Here is a 27,819-nt window from a genome sequence, read left to right as displayed (position 1 = left end):
AAAGAAAAGGATCCCCACTAATTTCACAGTACAATGATTCATTCATTACTTAATCTTGTTTCTTAGTCTATTGAAATTAAAGATGCATATGCCCTGTTGTGCCACACTATTATATTCAATGGTTTGCTTAAAAATGTTAAAAGTGAAATAAAAACTACTCTAAAATACCTTTGATGGTTATTTCTAAAACCCCACTGTCTTATCTTTACTGATTTATCTTTCAATGCCTAGCTAGCTGCTTATTTCTAAAGTTCTGCTAAAAACATAAATGATGGTAGATTAGACAGATAGACAGGCATTAGCATTATTACCCAACCCTGCATATATTATTTAGGATTTGCCCATTGAGAACTATGAGCATCGTATGAGCAAATGGAATTTTATTTTTTAAGTACAATAAGAAAAATATCAAGTAAGTCCAAAATTCAACAGGAAGAAAAAAATCCCTTTTCATCACTGAAGTATTACATCTGACATTCAAAATAATTTCAGTCAGGGGGAAAAAGGCAATGGTTGACCAATACAGGAAACGATGTCTACAAAGAGATTTTAAACGGAACATAGAACCTCTATGCTCTGCATCTTAGTTGCTAAGAACTAGGGATAATTAATAAGGTCCTTGGTAACAGTTCAGTTTGCATTTCTCATTGAAGACTGATGCTATATAAAAATCACTGTAAATTAACTATTATTAAAACTTTGATGGGGGGAGAGATATGTTCAAAGACGTATGTCAATAATTCTGCCATCTTCCCCAGGATCAGAATATATACATGGCCTTTCAGTTTCTGAGTTGGTTTTAAGAAACAGAAGAACCCCAAATTTCTAAAATTTCAATTAGCTGTTCAGATCACTGCTGTATGTCCAGTCTTTGAGGGTGGTAAGAAAAGCCCTGAGGATAAAGGGGCAATGGCAAAGTGGTGTCATAACATCCAACTCTGGCTGGCTCTGCCCATGAGGAGAATGCACCTGATAACTGCTTACCCAATAGGGAACTAGGGAGCCAAGGAATAATCACTCTAAAAGGAACTGTAATTAGACTTGCTTTGCATAGTCTGCTTTTCCTTCTGTGGAGTACAATAACCTTGGTTAAATACATTGGGACATCATAGCAGATAAACATGTCTTTTTGACCAATCCCTAACTGATCTGAAATGTCAAACTTGTCAATAAGAATTTTTCACATCCAGCCTTTAGCACTTTATATCCTGTTGGTGAGAGAGACCTGTTAGTGATTTACCTTCTTGATAAATTCATTGTTAAGTTTTGATATCAATTATATATTGGCCTAATGAAATAAACTTTGGCAATGTCCTTTCTTTGGTTCCATCCTTTATAGATTTTCTTGGAAAATTTATAATATTTCTTCTCTATTTGGAGGAATTCACTGGTGAAGTATTCAGGGTCTGAAGTTTTTTTTCCATAAAAAGGTTTTCATTTATGAACTTTATTTCATTACTAGACATAACTGTTTAGATTTTCTATTTCTCCTAGTGTCAGTTGTCATAAGCAGTGATTTTCAAAAAAAATGCCCATTTCACTCAAATTTTTAAATATTAAATTTTCCTTTAATATTTGTAGGATCTTTATCTTCTTTACCTGCTCTATTAGTTTATCAATTTTTATTAATCTTTTCAAAGGACTAATTTTCAGCTTTCTTGATATTCTAAATGTATTTTGTTTCATTATTTTCAACTATTATTTCTTTCTATCATATCTTTTTCACTTAATTTGCTGTTCTTTTTCTATTTTCCTTGAGATAAATGCTTATATCATTGATTTTCAACTTTCTTCTTTCTCTTATCTACATTTAAGATTATAAGTTTTCCTCTAAGTAGTCCTTTCACCATATACCACAAATTCCGATATATTTTATCTTGATTCTCATTCAGTTTATAATATTTTCTAAATTGTATTATAATTTATTCTGACCAAGGAATTATGTAGACATGCATTATACAATTTCCAACATTTTTGACATATTTTAGTTATAGACATATATAACATTCTTGTTATGGAATTCTGGCATAATTCCACTATGGTCAGTGTACATACTATGTATGACTGCAATCCTTACATATTTGCTGAGCTTAATTTCTCATCTAGTATATGATCCTTTTTGTCTAAAATCATCTTTATTTTGACTTCACCTTTAACCAATATTTTCCCTGGGTAGAAAATTTTTGATTGGCAAATATCGCCATTTAGCACTTTAAAAGATGTCATTCCACAGTCTTGGTACCACTGTTTCTGTTGACCTGTCAGCTAAAAGTCTTATCGTCATTCCACTGAAAGTAATGCATTGCTTCCCCAGAGCCACCTCTACCACCAATATCAATTTTAAGGTTTATTGCCTTATTTTGTTTTGTTTTGTTGGTCTTTGGTTTCTACCAGTTTTACTAGGATGTACCGAGTTGTTCATTATTAGGATTTGGATTCATAGAGCCTTTCAAGTCCTGGCTTGGCATCTTTCATTAATTTGGAAAAATGTCTAGTCACTGTCTCTTCAAATATTGCTTATGCCACATTCTCTGTCCTCTCCTTGTTTGGAACTCCATTTACGTAAGTGTTAGATCTTTTCACCAAACCCTTTAAGTCATATGCTCCTTTTGTATTTTCCATAGATTTTTCGTTTGTGTTTCAATGTGGATATTTCTTTTTTTTTTTTTTTTTTAGTTCTAGGTAGGTTTATCATTGGATTATTTTTATAATTTCTAGTTTTCTAGTGACATCTTCAATATTTTCATCTATTTTATTGATTGTATTAACTCAGAAATTTCAAACAGACTTTTAATTAATATCAGAATCATCTTTTGCTTTTGCTTAATGGTCACTGCTACAAGGTAACAGGCTACTGCTTTCTATCAGCCACACTTGCTCTATGATGAGAATCCTCAACTACTGAGAAAATGATGATCACATCGGTGCCTTTCTCTATCTGTGGTATCTTGGATGTCTTAGTTTCCCTCTAATGCCTTCAAACAGCTTCTTTGGTTCTTTTAGACAGGAAGAAGAGGCTAGTACCTTACGGAAAATGGAAGTTCCCTCCCAAATATATTATATGAAAAGAAAATCTAAATCAACTGAGCTATTAAAATTTTAAGTCTGTATGAGCACTAATTGAAGACTAAAGTAAAAGGCAATTCTTTGCTCAAATCCCAGTGTACCCACTATGAATTGTGAGATTTTTGCAAGATACCAGCATCTCTGGACCTGAATTCATTCATGTTAAAGGCAGGGAATCCTACAGTCTTCACATATTTGGTAAATGAAGTGAGAAAGTGATTTGCCTGGATCCTGTCCCTTTACTATCCATCATTATTAACCTTATAAGTCAATATCATAAATTTTCATCTATATGTGTCTTTATTTTCTCCTATATTATCTACAAAGAATAAATAAGTGAGATGGTTACATTCTCTGTGGTATAGCTTTAACTAGTATCTAGATAAAGACATATAAACTGGCTTTTTCACTCTTAAAAATTTTTTGTTTTCATGAACAAAAAATCTGTAGCCTAAGAGTTCTGCCTTATTTATCATTGTATCCCCCACAGGGCATGATGCATAGTAGGAAAACAACTCCGAAAGAGTGGGGGGGACATAAAAGTGTTTATGAAAAAATAAAGATGAAGCAGAGACCTACAATACAAGATCCTAACCTTGAAGTAATTCATAATATATGAATTGCAATCTTGCCTTCATCCACAAGGGTCTCCATGCTGACCACCAATTGCCTCGTGTCTAAAGCTGAAATGCAGAGTTTGCAAATCCTAACAGAGCTTTGGTTTTTAAAATAATACTTAGGGTGAGTTATTCTGATTATAGAAATAATTCACATTCATCCTAAACAAAATCTGGACAATGCTTGTCCAGAAAAATATTAAGCATAGTCCTATCACCTAATAATATTTCCAATATTAATATTTTGGCATATTTTCTTCACGATATTTTGTTGCAAATTTTTACTCATATAAAATTGACATTATAGCATATATATTGATGATTATCCTTTTATTTTTTTACTTAGCATTATATTGTACTATTTAACAAATATCTGACATTCTTAAAAAGTACAGTAGTAAATAAGCTACATAGTGACACATTACATTAGACGTCCTATAATTTTTTTAAAATGATCACTTTTTTTACTGAAAGTTATACGTCATCCAACTTTTTACTATTAGAAATAAACACTGTAAACATTCTTGTAATCTTTGTACACATCTTTTGTTATTTACATAAGATAAATTTCTAGAAGACAATATTACTCTTAATACATATTGCTAAATTCCTGTCTAGAAAATTTGCACCAAATTAGTGTCCCAGCTGGAAAGCATTTCATGTTAAAGAGAGAAGCAGATTTTCAATTAAACATTATGATTTTAAGTCAAGAAGAGAAAATCACGGTATCAAATGTTTTGCACTTATAGATTAGTCTAATCATAAAAATGTTTTCTTGTCCTAGAAAGGGTTTGATTTCATGTATTCCAGATGTATTTTAGAACGAAATATGAAAGTTATTGCACTATGCTAATTCAGCCCCACAGCACTAAAAATAAACATCTCACATGTACAATTTAATATTTTATAATTATTTCTATAATGATGTACCATAGAAGGATGTAAAACCATTCATTTTTCATTACTAATGATGAAACAAATATTTCCTTCCTTTCACAAGTCACTAAGTAATATTCATATGGTTAAGAATTTTAGCCTCCTGACAGATGCACTCGTCTATATTCAAAATGATTCTGCAGCATATTGTAATGTCTACAGGATTTTGAATACTGAGTCTTACTTTTCACTATTAACTTTATTTTAAAATTTCCAAAATTCACAAACACTCTATACCTACCAAGCAACAATCTCCACTTCTCCCCTATTCCCATCCCCAGTAACCTCTAATTTACTTTTTGTCTCTACAAATTTGCTGTTTCTACATATTTCATATAAGTGAAATCATACAGTGTTTGTTCTTATGTGTCTTGCTTACTTCGCTTGGCATGTTTTCAAGTTTCTTCCATGTTGCAGCATTTCTCAAAACTTAATTCCTATGATAGCCTAATAATATCCCATTGTGTGTATTTAGGTTCTATTCAGGCTGGTGCTCATACTGTTTATAATTTAAAACTTTCATGTGGTTCATGGACTTTATGTGAAGAAATAATAGCCTTTCCTGTGTTTTTCCTTTAACTTCTCCAAACTGAGATAATACTCAATCAGTTTATTCATTTCTCTGTTGACAGATACTAGGGTTTTTTCCACCATTTGACTATTGTGGAAAATGCTGCATAATATTTGAGTCCCTGTAAAACTTATTAATGTTAGTAACCATGCAATTGCTATTCCTAGAAATAATTGGAAATGGAAAGAAAATTATCTGCCTTATAATATGAATTCTTTGCCCAGCCCAGAGGTGTGGGCTGTGGTTGTAGAATGCTGTGATTCTAAACAATTAGTCAAAATCACCTGTGTCACTGAATCCTGCCTGGTGAATCTATAATTTTCTAGAACTATCTCCTAGTGAAAACTGTTTCAAATGCTATTACGAATAACCATAAGCACCCATTAATAAAAATGGATTTTTCCTGCATGACAAAACTTTCCAAAGGGGTAAAAGCTAAAAGTTTACAGAGTGACATAGAACTCTACCTTTTATTTTTAAAATAACATGATATTATGGACCTACAAAGTCCAAAAAAAAAGAAGAAAAATATAACAAAATCATAAAAAAAAATCTGGATACTATCGTTATTAAACAATTATATTAACTTATTCTGCCATATAACAGAAGCAGGGTATAATCTAGTCTCCATGATGATATCATTAAAAGGCATTACTGTCAGCTCTACTCATAAGATTTGTTTATTACAGTTCTCTGGCATGTGAGCGTTCTCTGTTCCCATATACTATTTACAAAATGAACATTTTTTACAGTTTTTTTACTATTGAAGAAGCAAAAGCATGCTTTGGCATAGAATCAGAAAATTATAAAATAAGATTACTGCATTTATTTTGCATGTCATAGAAATTTATTCCATCATTTTCAATTCTTCAAAGCAGTCCGATTATGGATAGATAATACACAGATATACATACACAGAGAATCTCCAAACTATGCTGCATAGAAAATAAACCCAACATCAATGACAGACTGTCAACACATGAGTCATAAAGGTGACATTTTTAAATTGTATAATATAATGCATTATAGCACTTCTGACTAAACACTGCTCATTTCATACAGAAAATAGTGGCAATTAAGCTTGGAAGTAATTATGTGCTTTTACAATTGCTAAGTGTAATTTTAGAATGAAAAACTGTTATGAAATGCAAATTTAACTTCTATCCAAAATGCTAATTTTTGAAATCACACATCTTTCACTTATTTTAGGACACTGTGGTATTCATGGGTGCTATACAACTCTCTATAATATTGTTTCTAAGCAGGTGAGAAGCTATACTGTGTACACATTCTCTCAAGGACACACAAATACGTATTATTCTGGATAATGTAAACAATAAATGGGGTTCTTTATTCCAGTTTTATTGAATTATCAAACTGAAGAACAAAGAAGTTGTCCTGTGTGAGTAGAAGGTAAGATGCCATTGCAAATTTTTCAGCCCATGGATGACATAAAGTCTAATTTAAAATTAGAGGCTGGTCTGACCTTTCTCCATTAAATGCTTTGGTGGATCCACTTAAATTTAGGCTCTCAATGAAATAAACATGACCAAAATTAAATTGAGAATCTTCTTATTATCTACTTAATATCTACTATATTTCTAATGAATGCCATACTGTGCCTTTAGAAATTCTAAACTATGTCACCTAAGTGTTTCTGACAGCATTCTGCTATATCAGGGGATTTTCTGTTCAGGTTGATGCTAACTGTGTTTATAATTTAAAACTTGTATTTGGTCTATGGGTTTTACTTGAAGAAACAACAGCCTTCCCTGTGTTTTCTTTTAACGTCTCCAAATTAAGAGAACACTCAGCCAGCAAAAACAAAAAAAAAAAAAAACAAAAAACCCCACAAAAAAAAAACAAAAAAACTCACTAAAAAAAGGGAAGAGGTGAAAAGAAATTACTTTTGAAATAGGTAAGGTACATAAAGAGGGAATCAGTAGACCTGTATTTTGCCATGTGGGTTTGCTTGGAGGACTTAAACTCTTTAGATCAGCACTGTCCATTAGAAATATAATGCAAGCCTCATATGGAATGTTAATTTTTCTAATAGGCTCATTAAAAAAGTAAAAAGGTTTGTATGGTGTATGAATAAAACTGCCTTAAAAAAATAAAAATACACAGCTGAAAATAATTTTGATATATTATTTAACCCAATACATACAAAATATTATCACTTCAACATGTAATCAATATAAAAATTATTGAGATGTGTTACCTGTTTTCCTTACTAAATCTTCAAAATTCAATATGTATTTTATACTCTTAGTGCATCTCGATTTGGACTAGCCACACTTCAATACTGGTAACACTGACAACAAAATCAGAAAATGGTAATAAACAGAAAATAAAATGCCCATCTCACTCATGCCTGGCTAGTTCAAATTGAGTGCTTCATAGCTAGTGGAACCATATTGCAACAGCACAGCTTTAGACCTGTGCTTTTTCACTTCTGAACTATATGATTTGTAAAGGACATTTTACTGTTCCATTTCTAATTCTGGTTAAAATTGATCAATGATGATATGATGCTAAGTTCTTCCTCATCTCATAAATATCAGCAAACAGAATTAACTGGTATTAAATACCTCCAAACAATGAAATGTAAATTAATTAGAGACAAATTTCATTTAACATGAAATTATATGTTTTAATTATGCTTGTACTATAATAAAGTCATTTGAAATTTTTAAAAAGTAATGATACTCAAAATACTCAATATTGTCACATACAGGAAAAATGATAAATCCCTACTAATGACTCTTTTAGTTGTGTTTTTATTTGGATCCATGTATATTTCAGCAGTCTATTACAATTTTCAAATTTTACAGTTGTGGTTTATACGAAGAAATTTGTGCTGACACTCAAATTTAAATCATGTATGTTTCAAGACTGATATGATGAATAAGTCACCTTGCTTATATGTGAGCCTCATAATTAATGAACATCTATAACCCAACTATCTCTTTACTCATAGCCACGTATATCTAAAGTACCTTCTGTTAAAAGTTTAAAGGCTTTAAAAGTCTCCCCTGAGTACCTCCTTTGTTGCTCAGATGTGGCCCTTTCTCTCTAGCTAAGCCAACTCGGCAGGTGAACTCACTGCCCTCCCCCCAAATCTCTCTGGCAACACAGGATATGACTCCCGGGGATGAATCTGGACCCAACATCATGGGAATGAGAACATCTTCTTGACGAAAAAAGTCAACTTGACAAAAAAAGTTCCACTGGCTGAGAGATTTCAAATGGAGTTGAAAGGTCACATAAGATATGCACAATATAGATAACCCTTTTTAGGTTTTAATGCATTGGAATAACTAGAAGTAAACACCTGAAACTATACAAATCCAACCCAGTAGCACTGACTCTTGAAGACGATTATATAACAATGTAGCTTATAGGCGGTGACATTGTGACTGTGAAAGTCTTGTGGATCATACTCCCTTTATCCAGTGTACGGAGGGATGAGTAGAAAAATGGGGACAAAAACTACATGAAAAATAAGATGGGATCAGGGGGATGATTTGGGTATCCTTTTTTACTTTTATTTTTTATTCTGATTCTGATTCTTTCTGGTGTAAGGAAAATGTTCAAAAATAGATTGAGGTGATGAATGCACAACTATATGATGGTACTGTGAACAGTTGATTGTACACCATGGATGACTGTATGGTATGTGAATACTATGGATGACTGTATGGTTGGTATGTGAATATATCTCAATAAAACCGAATTTAATTATAAAAAAAGTTTAAAGGCTTAATTTTTTTATGAAGATAAGAAGAAATACTATAAAGGTGAGCTCAGCATGCCACTCAAGAATTAGACAATGAAAAGTAAAATAAACATAAAAACAGTTGGAAGAAAGGTAATAAAAAAGATAAGAACAAAAATTAAAGGAAGAGAAAACAAAGATTACAGGGGGAAACACAACGCTTAAAGTTAGTTCTTTGAAAAAACTAATAACCTAATAATTCAGATAAACTTCTGGTGAGTAAAGAATGGTGGGACGAAGGACGGAGGAAGGCCTTACAGGAGTAATGGGGAGTGCTGACGCTTAGAGCACTAAGAAATCTGTGATGATACAAGGACAGCTAGAAAGACTAGAAGGCAACATAGGGAGACCTGTCACTAAGCAGAGAGGCCCCATTTACAGGTAAGGAAGAACTGGGTCACTAGGAGAGTCACCATGGGCTCAGAAGAGACTGAGATTATCAGGAGTTATCAGGAGAGGGAGGAGAAGATGGGTGGGATCCTGCAACAAGGCATAATGAAGCCCAGTTATCAATAACAGGGCAGTGACAGTGAAGTACGGGGTGACTCAACGTTAAGTCGCAAGAAACTGGACTCAAACACTTTAAATCTGTGAACTCTTGTTGTCACAGGTTTGAAAGGCAAAGGAAGGGCAGGATTAAGAATGGGAAGTAGGTAGGGCTCAAAAACAGCATCTGCTCAGTTTTAAGTGACTTGATTCAAATAAAGAGCTTGGAAGAGGCATCACTTTTTGTTTGTAAAATGACTAGAATTTTTCTTAAGTTATTTACTTTGGCTTTTAATGAATTTATTTTGCTATTTTACTAATTTTGCTAATACTTCTTGCTAATTTTTAATTACCTATTAAAAAGTTAGATAATAGACTTGGATGAGTCCTTTACCTAAACTAGGAAGGCCACACTTTTTTCTCCTGGTTTTCACAGCATTAAAACAAATTCATCTTGAGTAGTCAGTCTCCTCGACTCTTGGCATGACAGCAAGTTGAGGTCACATTCTAGCTCCACCTCTTATCATTTGCATGCAAAGCCCTTAGTACATGGCCAAGAATGTGGTAAACTCTCAGTAAATATTGGCTATTTTCCTCATGATAAAAATGATTACTCTCAGCCAGTCAGCAAAGATACAAATTGAAACTTTTCTCATTAAACAGCAATATATCCATTCCCCAAAGAGAGACCAAAAATCCAGCTATGAATATTATTATATAATTTCTAGGAATATTCAGTCTTTTTATAATACTTTTTAAAAAGACAAGAAAAACAGCAATTGGAATTTATTGATTGTTATTTTTTATAATCTCTATTAAACACCATGAGCTATGGGGAATTATTATCCCCATTTTACAGGTTAAGAAACTGACTTGCCCAGCTAATTAGTGGCAAAGCCTAAATCTAATCCAGGATATACAACTAATGGTGACTGTAGTCTCTACAAAATTTTAAATTACAGAAAATCAGAATCTAGTCCTCAAACTTTCTGAAACGTTCTTATCCAGAAGTACAATCAATTTACTAAGAAACCAGGATTCCTCTTACAAATTATTATAATGGCACCCATCCTCTTAAGTTACATCCTGTTAAACTACAAAAAACAAAAGGGCAAACCTTTAACAATCACAACTAGGATTTCAGAAACCCACCTCAAGTTCAGGGAATTTCTAACACAGACTGACCAGATTTCAATCTCCAAAGAAGTAGCTCCTAGTACCCGGAGCCAGTGTAAATTACAGAATATTAGAAATTGTTTGTACGTGTCCCCAAATGTATTAGCTTCCTATGGCTGCAATAACAAATTACCGCAAACTGGGCAGCTCAAAACAACAAAAATGTACTCTCTCACAGTTTTGGAGGCCAGAAATCTGAAATTAAGATGTTGGCAGGGCCATGCGCCCCCTAGGTTTTTAAGGGAAAATCCTTCCTTGCTTCTTCTATGTTCTGGTAGCTCCAGGTGTTAACTTGGCTTGTGGCTGCATCCTTCAAATTGCTGCCTCCACCTTCATATTGACTTCTCTTCTTTATGTGTCTCTCTCCTAGGTGTCACTCATAAGGACACTTGTCATTGGATTTTGGGCCCACCTGAATAATCCAGAATGATCTCATCTCAAGATCTTTAATGTAAGTAAATCTACAAGTCCCCTTTCTAAATAAGGTCGCATCCACAGGTTCCAGGACATGGAATTATTTTTAGGGGGCCACCATTCAACACACTACACCACTGAAAAACACAATACTATCCCAGGCCCATATGAAGCTTTCCATTGAATATCACTTGATAATGTTTTCAATCTGACCTCTAGTTTATTTTTCCAGTCAGGGGTATTGCCCCAGCTAAGGGGCTTGATCTGACTACACTCAGAGACCACTCCCACCTTCTTCACAGCCTACTTTCAACTCTTCCTCTGTTCATCTCCAATAACAAAGGACCTTCAGCTAATTTTGACTCAGTCTCATCTAACTGATTATCACCACACTGTTTCAGACTGTTTCTTCATTGGGCACCTTGTTAACTCCACTGATAAGATCACAAATCCCCAAACACTTTTTTCACCATAGGGGATTGGTCTGCTCTGCTAAAGACAACCATACACCTCATTTTTGCCTGGGACCCTCCCAGGTTATTACCTGGGAAATGTGCAGCCTAATTGTTTTAAAGGCACCCCATTCAAATTTAAAACTAAATAGACACCCTCACAATGCTGCATCTCAACTGGAACCCAAATAGTATCAGAAAGTCACCAACTGGAATCATATTACTCCAAACTGCCCAAAACAAATGAGTGGTTGTATTTTTGTCTTATGTCTAGTGTACTGAGGAACACACTTCCAAGTGACTACCTTCCCCCATGATATGATTCAAGAGACAATCAAATATTAGGCTTATCCCCTAACATTCTACAGATTTAACATCATTTGTCTACAAAAGAACTGCCCCTGAGGGAAAAACAAGGGCCCAAGTATTCTGTATTATCCCTCTCAGAACCCACAGTAAAATAATATTGAGAGAGACAAAAGAATGCTGGCTACGGTGATTTAAGTTAACAGCCAAGATTTGGCTTCTCAACTATTGTTCATACTATAAGAATTCTTTTCATGAATTGGATGATATTTTTTCCATCAATAACACTTCCACCATACACCCTGTATTTTTTTTAAGAATATTATTTTATTTTGTAGATATTTGCCTAAAAACCTAGGTATTGTTTTCTTTTTGTTGTTGTTACAGTGGAGAGAAGATGAACAAGATATTTCTACTTACTTCATTAAAACAGTAAAATTGTTGCATAAAAACAGTTTTCATTCTTAGTAAATTCATTTAGGGATAAAGAACACTGGATGCTTACATCTTTCTGGGGAAATTTGAAACCTGATTTCGTGTTGGTAGAAATTCATAGATATGTTTTCTACAAAAACTGACTTAACTTTGAGTATTAAAATTATTTATGAATATATATTTTCAAAAAATTGATTAAAACAATTAGCAAACAATCTACTTATCTGTGATTGGTTTTTACAAGTGGGTTTTCTTAAGTTATTATTATTTTTTAAGCCTGAACCTTTGCTTTTATTTGAGCATTCTAAACTCATTTAGCTGGAAAACCAAATTCCCTCTGGCTCCATTAAGTATGTTGCTAAGCAAACCATCTAGCAGCATCTATAAACAGAAGGTCTGGATGTGAGCCAGGCTTGTAAGTTGAGAGCAGGTCAGTGCATTTTAAACCAGCACATCATTAAAGAAGAAAGGAGGCTTGCTGCTAAGTCAGCTGACATTTCTTTTTGTACAAATGTACACATTTATTGACCTATGCTAATTTTTTTTCCTTTTTTACTTCTGCCTTTGAAGCATCTTCCATACTGTCATACAGATTTGACTTAATAAGAACTTCCTTAATTTGAGAAATATATCTAAAGATAACCTTAAAGAGCTACTTGTACACTTTTCAAGCAAGGTTGCAAATGATACTCTAGACTTTCCTTGCATTCTTTTCTATCGGAAATAATTTATCATGAGTAAATAATCTGGACTCTAAAACTGACATTAAAAGTAAAGTTGCTAAGGTTTTTTAAATAGATATTAGATCACCTGTTACTGAATTAAATGCATTCATGAAGAAGTGTCAGAGGATACACTGGCACCCTAGTATTTCCAGTGTTTCTACTACTTGGTGGTCTCCTTTTGTTTGTTTTTCTTTTTTAAACTTTTCATATTAAATTTTAAAAGCACCCAAGCTAATTCAAGTTCAGAAAAGAGAGACATATAAATTTTAAAATCGATTTGTAATAACATGTATATACTGCTGTTTAAATATATTCATAATTTTCTTCTTTATATACACATACATGCAGGATTTAGTTACACACAAGTAACAAGGATTTTAATAGGAGAAACTGCTGAAACTGAGTTACTGTATTTAATACATAGTATGCATTAGCATTTGAAATAAAAAGCCCAAATTCTAAGAATCTTTTCCTAATAAAAACAAAATAAGGTTTCCTTATTTTTTAGTTTTAGATCCCCTCTGCCCCCTTCAGGAGACCAAAGTTGTGAAAATAAGCTGAAAAATAATCCATCAGTTGATGAATGGATAAACAAAATGTAGTATACACATATAAAAGAATATTATTTATCAGTAAAAAGGAATGAAGTTTTGATGGATGCCACAACATGGATGAACCTTAAGGACATTTTGCTGAGCGAAATAAGCCAGACACAAAAGAACAAACATTGTATGATCTCACTGATATGAACTTATACATAACAAGCAAATTCAATGAAGATAGAATCTAGATTTAGTTTATCAGGGCACAGACTGGGTTTGGAGAATAGGGAGTTGATGCTTGATTTGTACATAATTTTTGTTTGGGTTGATTGTAAAGGCTTGGAAATGGATGATGGTATTGATGGCACAATATGGTGAATGTGATTAACAGCACCCAGTTTATATAGGTGACTGTGGTTAAAAGGGGCAATTTTAGGGCATATGTGTTACTAAAACAAAAAAGATAAAACATAGGACTGTATGAACCCTATTTTAGACACTGGACTATAGTTAATAGTACAAGGTATAAGAATGTTCTGTCATGGATTATAGCAAATACACAACACTAATACAAGGTGTCAATAATAGGCTAGTATATGGGAAAAATACACTTAATGTAAACTATGGACAGTAGTAAATAGTACTATTTTAATAATCTTTCATCAATTGTAATAAAGGTTAATCACTGTTAAAAAAAAAGTACAGTTACAAAAAAAATATTATCATCAATTGTAACAATTGTTCCACACCAATGCAAGCTGTTTGTGGTGGGGCAGTATTTCGGTTTGCTAAAGCTGCCAGAAATGCAATACATCAGAAATGGATCAGCTTTTACAATGGGAGTTTATTAGTTCACAAATTTAAAGTTCTAAGGCCATGAAAATGTCCAAATTAAGGCATCAACAGGATGATACCTTCTCTGAAAAAAGGCCAGTGGCATCTGGGGTTCCTCTGTCACATGGGAAGGCACATGGCTGGAGTCTGCTGGGGCCCTCCTGGGGTTAGATTCTGGTTTCTGTTGCTTTCTTCAAAATGTCTCTGGGCTTCTGTCTTAGTTTCTTTCTCTCAGCTCCTGTGAGTCATTGCTTGTTTCTCCCAAGCATTTCTCTCTAAGTGTCTGGGGGTCCTCTCTTAGCTTCTTTGGGGCCAACTCTGGATTTCATCTCTTAACTTCTCTCTTGGTTCTGATTTCAACAACTGTCTCCAAATGTCTCTGTACGTTTCCTCTCTTAACTTCTCTCTGCTATCTGCTTGTTTCTCCTGGGGCATTTCTGTCTAATCATCTCTCTCCCTGAACTCTCTTAAGGACTCCAGTAAACTAATGAAGACCAACATGAAATGGGCGAGGTCATATCTCCATGCAAACAAAATAATCAAAAGCTCCCACCCATAACAGGTCTGCCCCCACAAGAGTAGTTTAAAAGAACATAGTCTTTTATGGGGTACATAACAGATTCAAACCAGCACAGGCACACAACTTCTCTAACAAACAAAAAAAAAATGTTAAGGAAGCAAAAAATTAAAAAATAAAGGCAGCCTCCAAAATAGGGAATCAGTATGTGCAGCAGCAAAGATATAGAGGCCAATTTAAAGAACAGAGCTACATGCTTCTGTGGTTACTTCAGATGATCACGCAGGGGGACAAAAGCCCAAAGCAACTGGCAGGAACATAAAGACCAGAAATACAGTTGTTTAAAAGAAGGCTGAACCAGAAGAAGTACTCATGACACAACGATTTAGGCAAATACCCTTAAGAAGTCAAGCCTATGGCAGTTAATTCCAGAAGAAATTGATAGCACTGGATATGGATGCAGAGACGTAAAGAATATGATCTGATGGATATGATAGCTCCAGAAATTATGATCCTACAAACCTACATATTTACTGGTAGGTCTAAATAACCAGCTCAAAGGTTTCCTATCATCATCTCACTAGCTGTTGGCTTCATTTTATTCCCTGGACTTGGAGAGTTTCTTAGAATAGTAAACATGAAGCTTGGTATAAAGGATCATATATGTAAGAAGACAGTATTTTTATCTTATAATCAAGTTATTTCTGAATAGTGCCAGTTGCTCAGAGAGTAAGAAGATAGTCCTGATTGTGTACTTGATTTTATTTCCTTGGTCCATTTTTGCCTTTGGAAAACAGTATAAAAATCTCAACTGCCCTAAGTGTAAAGCAATGATTTCAACCAATTTACTTCATGAGTGCTTCTACAATCCTCTCCCAGGGGGTAGGGGTTATGGGTTGGGGGTGGGGGGAGCGAAATGCATGCAAGAGAGAGAGAGACAGAGAAAAAGAAAGTGCCATATGACATACCTTTATATTTAAAATTAGCATGAATCAATTTTCCCAGGAGACCTTCTCAGTATTGTACCACCTTAAAATGATTAGAAACTCATTGGTGTAGCATAAAACCAATGTTGGGAATCACTGATCTCAAGGGAAATAATACTTAAACCTCATAATTTTATAAATACCACAACAGCTATTTAAATATTTGCCTTTAAAGCCCAGCAAGGGAGATGAAACCCTTAAAGGACAACCTGCAGAGCATAAATCCTTTCAGGCTTTCTGGCTTCTATTTCCCAATTTCAACTCCTCTATCTCAAAAGAGAACATGGTCAATTGAACATTTATGAAAAATATATCACATAAAGTGAGATGTTTAAAGACTATATTCATAATGTTAAGAGTAAAAGAATCAGGGGTGGGGCAGAGAAAGAATAAAATCCTGATGTAGGGAATTTACGTGCATTCTGATCAGACCTGGCTTTGCTTAGGCCATGTCGTAGGATGCCTTCTGACCAAGAAGTAGCATGAAGAATTTCTCTTTTCAATTATAACACTGTTGCTTTCAAAAAAAATATTTCAGGTAGCATATACTAAAACCATATAAAATATAACTAAAATATATTAAATAAAGGATAAACTAAAAAAAAAAAAAGGACCAAGTAATAAAGTGACATTAGGGGTAGGAAAAGAAACAAGGACACAGACATTTGGAATTTCTTGTCCGGCTTAACAGAAAACAGTATGAGTTTCAATCAAAAAAGGAATGTATGTCCAGAAGAATTTATATGATATTGTGGGCATATGTCTTTTTGAGACTACATTTTGAAAATAAAGTATATGTGTCACTTGCTAAAGCTGTTTCTAAACGGTATGAAATGTAACAAACTTTAGTAATACCATAGGCATTAAGGTGCTGTTTCCTAAGCAGAATCCGTTCAACTTCAAGTTTTGGGGAGAAAGAAGAAAGGAAATTTAGTAGCTTTATTTATCAAAGATATTGGATTCAATATTGAGTTTAATCTATAAATTGGAACACACTAAAATGCAAGTGCTAATCTGTCAACATTTCTTCAATGGGGGGTTGCATATGTCACATTATAAAAGTATTTTTAAAGGGCAACATACCATTAAATTAATTAAAATCAACTTGGAATTGACAAAATGATAGAAAACACATCGTAAAATGTTAGAAAAACTACTGAGCCAATAACCTATGTAAGCAATAGAACTACTGTTTTCTGTTACAGCATAAATGAAAATATAACCTGCTGGGGGGGGGGAGCTGTTACTACACCACATGCTATAGACAAATGAACAATACATGAAGTCAATAAGAATTCCAGCAAAGAACAACTGAGAGTTTAGGCCATAAAAGCCCCAGGAGATTCTTATCACCTAGAAGTACAGCTTTCTCTCTCGGAGCATTAACTACAAAAATGTTGCAGTCAAAGAAAGGTTTTTAATAACTTGAATTTTCTTTTACAGAATTTAACATAATTAGACAATGGCTCCTAAAAACTTAGAATACTTCTCTCTTTCAATAAAATACAAGCATATGTGTCAGATATTGTATTTTCTTGACAGATAACATTTTAGAAAATTATTTTTTAAAAGAGGTTTCTAAAATAACTTTCTACATCAATAGAAATTTAAGTATTAACAACAAAATTAAAAACTGATGCAAAAGGGAAAGACAGCAGAGAGACAAAAGAGAAGGTCACAAAAGCAAGAAGGTGAAATCAATGAAACCCTGAAGAGAAGGAAAAAACCAACACATCCTACCATGTGCTTTGCTGTGTGGCAGAGAAACCAAGGACCACCAGCAGCCAGTCTTTGGGAAGCATCACCTGATGATGTCTTGATTTGTACATTTTCTCGGCCTCAAAACTGTAAGCTAGATGTCACAGGCCCCATGTGAGTGGACTGCACCACATGCAGTTGCCTGGAGAGGGGTGCCGGTATCCCACGTCAGAGCCACTGCAGGGGAGAAGCAGCCGCTGTTGCCCAGTACTGGGCCTTATGGAAGATGAGGGAAGATCGTGGAAGACCCCAGTGCTGCCAACAGGAGCATGGAGATTTGGAAGATCAAGAAGCTCAATAAGAGCTTGGAAGTGGCCCATGGGTAAGCACCGCATCCAGCACCCCAGTGTCCTCCTGGTTCCCGGACCCCTCAGGATGGCCACCCCGTACCACACGGCTGCATGAGGGGAACCAAGCAGTGGCCAACTCCTGCCTTCTTGACCTCTGGAATTGGCACAAGCATGACTTCCTTGACAATTCCTCCCAAAGAACGGATTTCATGAGTGGTAAAAATGTTAAAAAACGAGTTTGGAACTGCATCTAACATTAAGTCCTTTCAGTCCCGGAAGTCATTACATCTGTACAACAAAGACTCAAACTCTATAATAAAGTTAACTCCAAATGGTCTGATTGTTTACTGTGGAACAACTGTAATGGAAGAAGGAAAGGGAAAGAAAGTCAACACTGACTTTGAGCCTTTCAAACCAATTAATACATCACTGAATTGTGTCAGAAAATTCCATACAGAGGTTCTTACAGTGTTACGCTCAGATGATTGCAAGTTTGGCTTCATTGTAATAGATGGTAGTGGTGCACTTTTTGGCACACTCCAAGAAAACATAAGAAAAGTCCTGCACAAATTCACTGTGGATCTCCCAAAGAAACATGGTAGAGAAGGTCAGTCTCCCTTGCATTTTGCCTGCAACATAACTATATTGGAAAGTAGCTGAGACTTCTGTGCAGTTGTTTATTTCTAGAGACAAAGTAAAAGTGACTTTAAAACTGAACTAAGTCAATCTGATATGTTTGATCAGAGGATGCAATCAAATATTAATAAATTAGTAAATTTATTTATTTTATAAAATAAAATAAAAAATTAGTTGTTATCTCCTATAAATTTGTGTTCTGTTCCCATAATTTTGCCTTTCCCAGAATGGCCTATAAATGGAAGTATACAGTAAATAAGACTTTGAGTTTGGTTTCTTTCATTCAGTATAATGCTGGGTGATAATATTTTGAAAACTATAAACACTACACAGATATAATGCATTATTAATAATAATAATATATTGCTAATAAAGAATATAAAATAAAATAAACCAAACAGATATGAAAAATATCTGAGAGAAATATGAAATATCTTGATCAAGATATATCTTGAGAGAAATATGTCCAAAGAAGAGTGGTATGCCAAAAACTAAGTAACAATCTAGAAAAGGAAAATTTTACCTTAAAAAATAATTGTCCAAAAAAGCTCTCTTGACTTCAGAGAAAAATGGCAAAATTGTATACCAAAGCAAAATTTATCTGAGAAACAAATGACCAAAAAAATTGCTGATTAACACAAAAGGGATGACAATGGTACAATAAAGCACTGTCCACTAACCCATCTTTGACATTATGTTCATCACTGAATTATTCCAAGAATTTATTTGTTACATTTTTAATTTGAGGCATCTGAAATAAATTACCTTACAGTTATTCCAAAACCCTTTTACAAGGATTTCTTTTCCTGCCACCTAGATTGTAAGGTCACTTAAGTTGGGTTAGATTTTACTTTAATTCTTAAATCATACAATACATATATTGTCAAGTAGGAATATAATGTGAGGGGGGATATATGTAGACTGTTCATGGTTTATTGTCAAGAAGAATCTAAAAACTGTTAATGCAAAAAAGCATATATTCCATTAGAAATCACATGAGTCAAAATATTGTTAATTATCTGAAGAAATGCAAAATGAAATGCACTGTAGAGCTTTAAAAATAAAAGTAAACAATAATTTAAATAAAGGAAAAGTTTTTAAGTATAAGCAATATAATTTTTCTTTAATGAAAAGTAGAATTAAATTTTATATCAGGAAATACATTTCTAAACAAGTCAATAAAAGCAATATATTGGCCTTATTACAATCAAAGTTTCTTACCAAGTTTATTTCTTCAGAAACTTAAAGCCTCCAGATTGTTCCCACACCAATAAGCCCTGAAACCCAGAGGTACCAGTCTTTCCAAGAACATCAACCAGTTTCATTCCTCTACCCCATAATGTTGACACTGCTTTCATTCATTTTTAAGTATTAAATATATAATTATATATACACATATATCCATTCATATATACATATATGAAATTCATATGAACCAAAGGGTTTGGAAAACTTATCTTAGACATAGTGCTATCATTTGTTAAATCGACAGCCTATCATAAATCTCCTCTCAAATGTAAATCAACACAAAGACATCTAAATTCCACCTCTTATTAACTCATGAAAATTAAAATAAGCCTTTTAAAAATAATGTAAAATGAAAACTCCATTTAAAGTATGAACAAAAATGAATTTTCCATGGTGCTGATTCTCTTATTAATTATCATTACGGCATAATTATCAATGGTTTTTCAATGATCTTTTTTCAAATATAGACCAACTTTTAATCTAGTTTATTTTTAAAACACAGTGAAAATTAGAAAGAAAAGGAGACTCTACATCACCTTAATATCTTTTCCTTTAGTCACACAATTCTTTTTTCCCTGAATCTGTACTTCATTTCATGACTACCAACCCTTAAGTTTACTGGTGAATGTGGATGAAAAAAATGGTAGGAAAAAATGTCGAATTTTGAGAAGTACTACATGAGAAATTCGTAACAAAATGGACAGGAAAAGTTTTTCAGCACAACAGAAACTTCACTTAAGTATTGTGTTTCCAGTTGTACTGTATGAAAATTTGTTCTCTTTTCTTTGGCCTTCTCTGTTATTTATTATCATCTTTCATTTTCACATCTCCAAATTTAAAAGGTAAAGATCTGTGAATTTTGCTATGTCCTTAGCAGATCCTAAAGATCCTTTACTCAGAAGGGTAAAGCAGATCCTTTACTCAGTGAAGTAAACTAAAACCAAATTTTTAATGGCCTTTGGAGACGACTCACGAGTTTATCTAGATCAGCCTTTGCCCTAAAATTTTCCCTGAAGGCTAAGTACATGTGAAATTTCTTTCACTGACATGGAGTACGTCAACCATGACAGGAATTGTGGGTTGAAGGCTGCATGTTACAGAGGGAAAAGCCCGCATGCTCCTTGGAGTCAGAGGGCAGGAAGTCAAATGCTAGCTTTCCCATTCCATGTATAAATATTCCCAGGTCTTCATTTTCTTTTACTGTAAAAATAGGGAGAATTAACAAGTAACTTAAAAAAGCATCTAATACCATGACTGGAAAATAGTACATGACTGATTATGTTAACTTCTTCTCACATTACTACTTCCAATTAGCTAGGAGGCATCTACATCGGTCAAGAACCAAAGTATCTTTCCCCTGATTCACAGAACCAAATAATAAAATTTTACTGAAATGAATGTACTGTCTAATTATTTTCAACCCATTTATGTAGACATATTGACAAAGCCTCTACTTTTTTCCATTTTGGCTACTCTATGCGGGATATGAGCTTGATTTTATAAATAAAGAAAAAAATTACAAACTGTATATTAGGTTTCTATGGTGTTTCTAGGATAAAAAAAATTATTGCTCAAAGTTGAACCCAGCTTATTAAACTAACATACATTCATGGTGTTTAGCTGATGATTAGAAAAAGGATATTTAGTTTTTATAATTAACAAATATGATAATGTTATTACTATGTTATCTTATCATTATCTCCATATGTAGACATATTTAAATGTAATTAGTGGTATACATTGTCTGCTGTCCTTATTACCATACAATTTTTTGATGCCAGTAAATAATTTGTGCAGATGTTTAACACACATAGAGTGAGAACGTGTTAAGGTCACTAAGCCCAATTTCCTCTGCTGTGGTTGGCTGGCCAATAAATAAAGCACTATCTACATGTGGTTTTCCAAAGTAGGAATGGATATTACTACCTCTAGCCACATATTATAATATAAACTATAATGAATAGTCCTATATTTGTGTCACATTTATTGCTATTCTGATATTTTCTTATGTTTAATAGAATGCAAGCTCCTTAAACAGGTACCGTGCCTATCTTGTTCATTGTATACCCAATGCTCTGAATAATGCCTGACATAGCATATATGCTCAATAAATAGATTTAATAAGTGAATAAATCCTGTATTTGTGCACCCTGAAATGCTGAAATAGGTAATGGTTTACAAAGAAGATATGGAGGAGCTAACACTTATGGGCACCCCCAGCTGAGACAATGAGTCCAAAACCAGATGAATCAATAGGGGCATAAAGGAAGGCTCTGTTGCCCTAAGACACACTGTTAGCCTTTCCAGTTTTGAAGGTGGGTACTGAGATAAATGCAAAGGTTTCCTATAATCCTAAACAAGTGACCAACATTATTTAATCTAGTTGCATGTCACAAACAATAACAATGTTTTCAAATTCTGTGATGAAAACTAACACAAGAATATACAATACTAAGGGCTTCTTACCATTGCTTCCACAATACAGATTACTACTTATGGCTAAAACCAATAGCTATAAATTTCATAGCTAGCTAATCTGTCACGTTAGATATGCTCCAACTTTGCTTACGTATAGAAGAAGTATTGAATAAAATTCTTTGGCTCCACAAGCATTAAAAATAAGCATTTCAAAATATACACAACCATTACTTACATCAATAAAAATAAATAAGCTTAAAAATAAGCAAAAAATAAAATTTAATAAAAGAACAAAGAGGGAATTTTGAATTTCTCTCCACTAAGTGCCAGATAAGGGAATGAGCATTGATATACAAAATGCAGAATTTTATTTTTTCCTTCCTAGTCCCATTTTAAGTGTAGTCGATCCTGTTTAACTGTCCATCAATTTTATGTTTTCAGGACTCAAGTGGTCAGTGCGCAATGGAACACTGGGATGGTAATCCTGCCTACCCGAGGCTAAAAGAACTAATGGAATGAAATCCATTATTTGCTTACTAGTTTTTACTTCTACCGGGTATTTAACTATCATTGCTTCTTTGTCCCATTATAATTAAGGAAGTTACTCAAAGGAATAAAATTTCAGAGAAGCCAGGATGCCTCTTAGCCCAGTCCTCCCAACCTCCATGATGCATTCCATTCAAAGAAATCCTCAGACTTTTTCAAAAAGTCAAAAGAGTAGTCAGCAGGGACTCAAGATAGGGTCTGTCAGTTTATTTATCAGCTAAAGATGGAAAAAAGGAAGATAAGTTTTTAAAATGAAAATTTAAAAGCAGACCTTAAAGTGTCCCAAGAGGATAAAAAAATAGGCTTAAGAAAATTAATAGATGTTCCTCAGAGAACACTGCTAAAGGATGGGGTGGGGGGCAGGGGGATGGAGTGTGGTATGAATCTAGGGCAGTCATGATTTCAAGAAAGGATTTAGTTGCAAATAGGAAAGAAAAGACCTAATCCTACAGATGCATCCAAAAGGCTTACAAGCAGAGTCACAGAAAAGAAAGTCAGGGAACTCAGACTAGTTTCCAGATAGTTTGGATTCTCTCAAGTGCTTAGGTAAATTGAAATTTGGAGTTCAGCAATTTGCTAATCAACTCAACCTTCATTTGAACTATGACTTGAATGCTAAAACTTACAGACACCAGTCGGCAGCTTTCTCTTAAATTGATTCCTTACTAGATTGCATAAACTTTTATATTAACAGATATTTTATGCCCAAAATTTGAAGTATCATTCATATAAAGTGTTTAAGACATGTTTATTTTGCAGCTACATCGACATCAAATCAATCAATCAAAATAAAGAAAAGCTATTATGTTCTGCTTAACCCCAAACTGCCTGAAGACAGAGATTTGATGTTTCAAATAAGTACAGGCATATCTTGGAGATATCACAGGTTCAGTTCCAGATGCAACAAAATAAATATAGCAATAAAGTGAGTCGTGAATTTTTTAGTTTCCCAATACATATAAAAGTTACACTTATACTATACTGTAGTCTAATAGCATCACATCTTTTAAAAAAAATGTGCCCGCCTTAATTAAAAAACTTTATTTTTTTAAAAATGCTAAGCATCATCTGAGCCTTCAGTGGGTCATAATCTTTTTGCTGGTAGACAGTCTTGCCTTGATGTTAATGGCTGCTAACTGATCTGGGGGCTGGTTGCTGTAGGTTGGGGTGGCAATTGCTTTAAATATGACAACAATGAAATATGCCATATCAATTGATTCTTTCTGTAGAATGTGATGCTGTTTGATGGCATTCTACCTTGAGTAGAATTTCTTTTACAATTGGAGTCAATCTTCTCAAACCCTGCTGCTGTTTTATCAACTCAGTTTATGTAATATTTATCTATGGAAGCTACAGCTTTATGAAATATATTTCTTCAATAATAAGACTTGAAAGTCAAAATTTCTCCTTGATCCAAGGGCTACAGAATGGATGTTATGTTAGTAGGCATGAAAACATTAATCTCACAGTACATCCCGGTCAGAGAACTTTCGTGATGAAGTGCATTGTCAATAAACAGTCATATTTAGAAAGGAATCTTTTTTTAAGAGCAGGTCTCAACAGTGGGCTTAAAATATTCAGAGAACCACATTGTAAACAGATGTGTAGTCATCCAGGCTTTCTTGTTCCGTTTCCAGAATACAGGAGGAGGAGATTTACCATAATTCTTAAGGGACCTAGGATTTTTGAAATGGTATATGAGCACTGGCTTCAACTTCAAGTCACCAGCTGCATTAGCCCCTACAAGAGAGACCGTCTGTCCTTGGAAGCTTTGAAGTCAGGCATTGTTCTCTCTAGATATGAAGGTACTAGATAGCATCTTCTTCAGTAGAAGACTGTTTCATCTACTTTGAAAATCTCTTGTTTACTATAGCCACCTTCATCAATTATCTTAGATAGATCCTCTGGATAAATTGCTGCAGCTTGTATCAGCACTTGCTGCTTCACCTTGCACTTTGATGTTATAGAGATGACTACTTTCCTTAAACCTCATGAACTAACCTCTGTTAGCTTCAAACTTTTCTTCTTCAGTTTCTTCACCTCTCTCAGCCTTCACAGAATTGAAGAGTTAGGGCCTTGCTCTGGTTTAGCTTTGATTTATGGGAAAGTTGTGGCAGGTTTGATCTTCTATTTAGACCACCAAAACTTTCTCCATACCAGCAACACTTACAGGCCATTGTAGGGTTCTTAATTGGCCTAATTTCAATTTCAATACTGTTGTGTCTCAAGGAATAGGGAAGGCTGAAGAAAGGGAGAGAGATGGGGAACAGCTGGTTGGTGGAGCAAACAGAACATACACAACATTTATCTATTAAGTTGGCTATCCTACATAGGTGCAGTTTGTGTGCCCCCAAACAATTTCAATAATAACATCAAACATCACAGATCACAGATCACTGTCACAGATGTAATAATAATGAAAAAGTTTGAAATACTTCAAGAATTACCAAAATGTGACAAAGACATGAAGCAAGCACATGTTGTTGGAAAAATGGTGCCAATCGAGTTTCTCAACACAGGATTGCCACAAACCTTCAATTTTTAAAAAATGCAACATCTGTGAAGCAAAATAAAGCTAAGCACAATAAAATGAGTTATGCCTGCAATAATCCATAAACATTGTGTTTTTATGAAATGCATGTCATAATTATGCCAATAAAATATCTCCATCCTGGAAGGGAAGTAAAACATTTGATGTATGCTAAAGATAAGCTTTATAAGAATATCAGTCATATACTCAAATTTAGTTCTGATTACAAAACAAAATATGCTGAAATTCCATAAAGATCAAATTAATTAAGATACGTAATTACCTCTGACTAATTATGGAAATTGGCAAGCACAGTAAGGAAACCAGTTTTTAAAAAAAGAGTTTAAATTTAGGCCATAGCTTCCTCACCTTCATTTTACTTGAAGACACTTGTATCATTTTAGATCTGATATTGCAAGCTGTGTCCATGGAGAGTTATAAAAGGAAATAACTGCATATGCATTCGGAGCTTAACTGGGACAGGCAGAAGGTTTATTCTCAGACTCAGAGCCAGAAGTTGGGTTGGCACTTTCCTAGACAGCTACATTGTGTATGGTTTCTCATTAGCATGTCTCCTCTTATTTATGAGATTTTTTTTTCCCCCCAAATGGGCAGTTCTTTTCATAGGGCTTATTTGTAGTTCATCCTGGTCCTTTAAATTGAAGGGGCAAAACATCTGCATAAAGAAACTGCAAATCCCTAGGAAATATTTGCCATGAAACACAAGACAGAATTTCAGGCATAATGGAAATCACATGAACTCTGTGCTTTTAAAACTCAGATTGCCATTTAATAGGTATGTATATGAGAAGTTGGGGAAGTTACTTATCTCTTGCTCTTATTTTCTACATTTATAAAATGGAAATTATAACACCTAGTTTGCATTATTTTCACAATAATAGGGGAAATATAAGATGTCTAGCTCATTTATGGAAATATAAAGTGCCCATAAATGGTAGTTACTATATTTTATATTCAATGTAAGACTTTTTTTCCATATTATGTTTCACTACTTATTACAGATGCATTGGCATCCATGAAGAATCAAAGCATACTCTGGGGTCTTCCTGAGAGAAATTATGATTCTGCCTTAAGAATCAAAGACAAATAGGGGAAAAACTAGTATAGTAGAAATGAATCAATAAGCAAATGTTCTACATTCTCTACTCTTAAAATTATTTGTGGCACCGATTTCTACATACTGCCTCAAAGGCTATTTACAAAAGTTATATTGTACGAATGAATTATGCATAGATTCCAAAGTACATATTGTTAGGGAAGTCACAGACACCTGTTAAGTGGCCAAGGCTAAAACCTCACCTAACCCCACCTCCTTCTCTGAGGAAGTGACAAACACACACTTCCGCTACTCCTCCCATATGCTTTCCTACCATGTGCCATTCTACATCCTGGGAGAGATGTTAAGTCTAATAAAAAGATCCTGCCAGACCTTAACCAAACCAGGAGCAAGCAGCTCCAGATGCTCATCAGAACAGTAATTCTCAGTGGCAGCCTCCCACCCTGCTACCCCCCAATAAAAACCACCCTCAAACTGTATAGATTTGTATCTCTTCTCTGATGTGAAGTGGGGTGTGCAGAGCTGCCATCTACCGACCCTAACCAAGATCAGTTTTAGCCACCCTGGGAGACCAGCCCTGATGGGACTTCCCCTGCTCCTCTGGACAACCTGTACTGTGTAAGTGACAAAGAGATTATCTGCCATTTCTGGACACTTAAGCTGTGCAAGTAATAAAAGCATCATTTGCTGAAAGTTTTTGTTGTGCCCTGAACCTGGGTTCCCGTGATGCACCATTGTAGCAACGTGCTCCACACATATAAATTGATAATTTGAAGCCAGCGACATAATTACAAATAGAGTATTTCTCTGTATTCTATGGAAGAAGGGCACAACCCATTCATTCTCTCAAGAATTTAAAATAATTTCCCTTGCCTTCTTCTCTAGAGCTCCTGGTCTCACTACTGCCACAGAGACCATTTAGGAGCCCTTGTGGCAAGCAGCACCCAAAAGGCAGTTCTTCCCACCCTGTCTCAACGTTGGCATAAAAACACTGCAGTGAGGAAGGCTGGCTGTGCTGATGGCAGAAAAGCAACGGTGTGATTTCCAGCATTACCTCCAAAGTGCCCCACACACTTAATGGCTATGCCATTCAGGACTATACATAGATTTTTTTTTTTTTTCAGGTTTTAGATCTTCTAGTATTAGGAACACATAAAACTTGGATTTAAGAGTACTCAAACCACTGTATCTATATCCCCCAGTCGCATCCCACCCCAAAATTATCCCACAATAGTATTTGTATGAAATTTTAATAAGTCTGTAAGTATAGAAATATATGTTTTGAATCCAATAAAGGCACTGTAAATAAAGATGTTCTCTTTCAGGCCCTATTAATAAGTATATATTAAAACAAGAAGTCTCTTTCTAGATGGTTTTTGTTTTTCCAAAATAAAAGTAGCTTCATTGTCATCTATACATGAATGTCATCACTGAATGGAAAAATTCCAAGAGCTTCATATCACTCCCACTAGAA

The 27,819-nt window shown here is 34.3% G+C and overlaps 1 protein-coding gene and 1 pseudogene across 7 annotated transcripts in view; one reads left to right on the top strand and one right to left on the bottom strand.

Moving 5' to 3' along the window:
• Positions 1 to 27,819, bottom strand: part of IMMP2L (inner mitochondrial membrane peptidase subunit 2) — a 995,917-nt gene that overhangs the window by 558,783 nt on the left and 409,315 nt on the right. The window lies entirely within an intron of this gene.
• Positions 17,842 to 18,663, top strand: LOC119534230 (annotated as a pseudogene).

The sequence above is a fragment of the Choloepus didactylus genome, chromosome 5 (assembly GCF_015220235.1).
Source record: "Choloepus didactylus isolate mChoDid1 chromosome 5, mChoDid1.pri, whole genome shotgun sequence".
NCBI classification, from domain to species: domain Eukaryota; kingdom Metazoa; phylum Chordata; class Mammalia; order Pilosa; family Megalonychidae; genus Choloepus; species Choloepus didactylus.
This window is presented reverse-complemented; position numbering and strand designations above follow the sequence as displayed.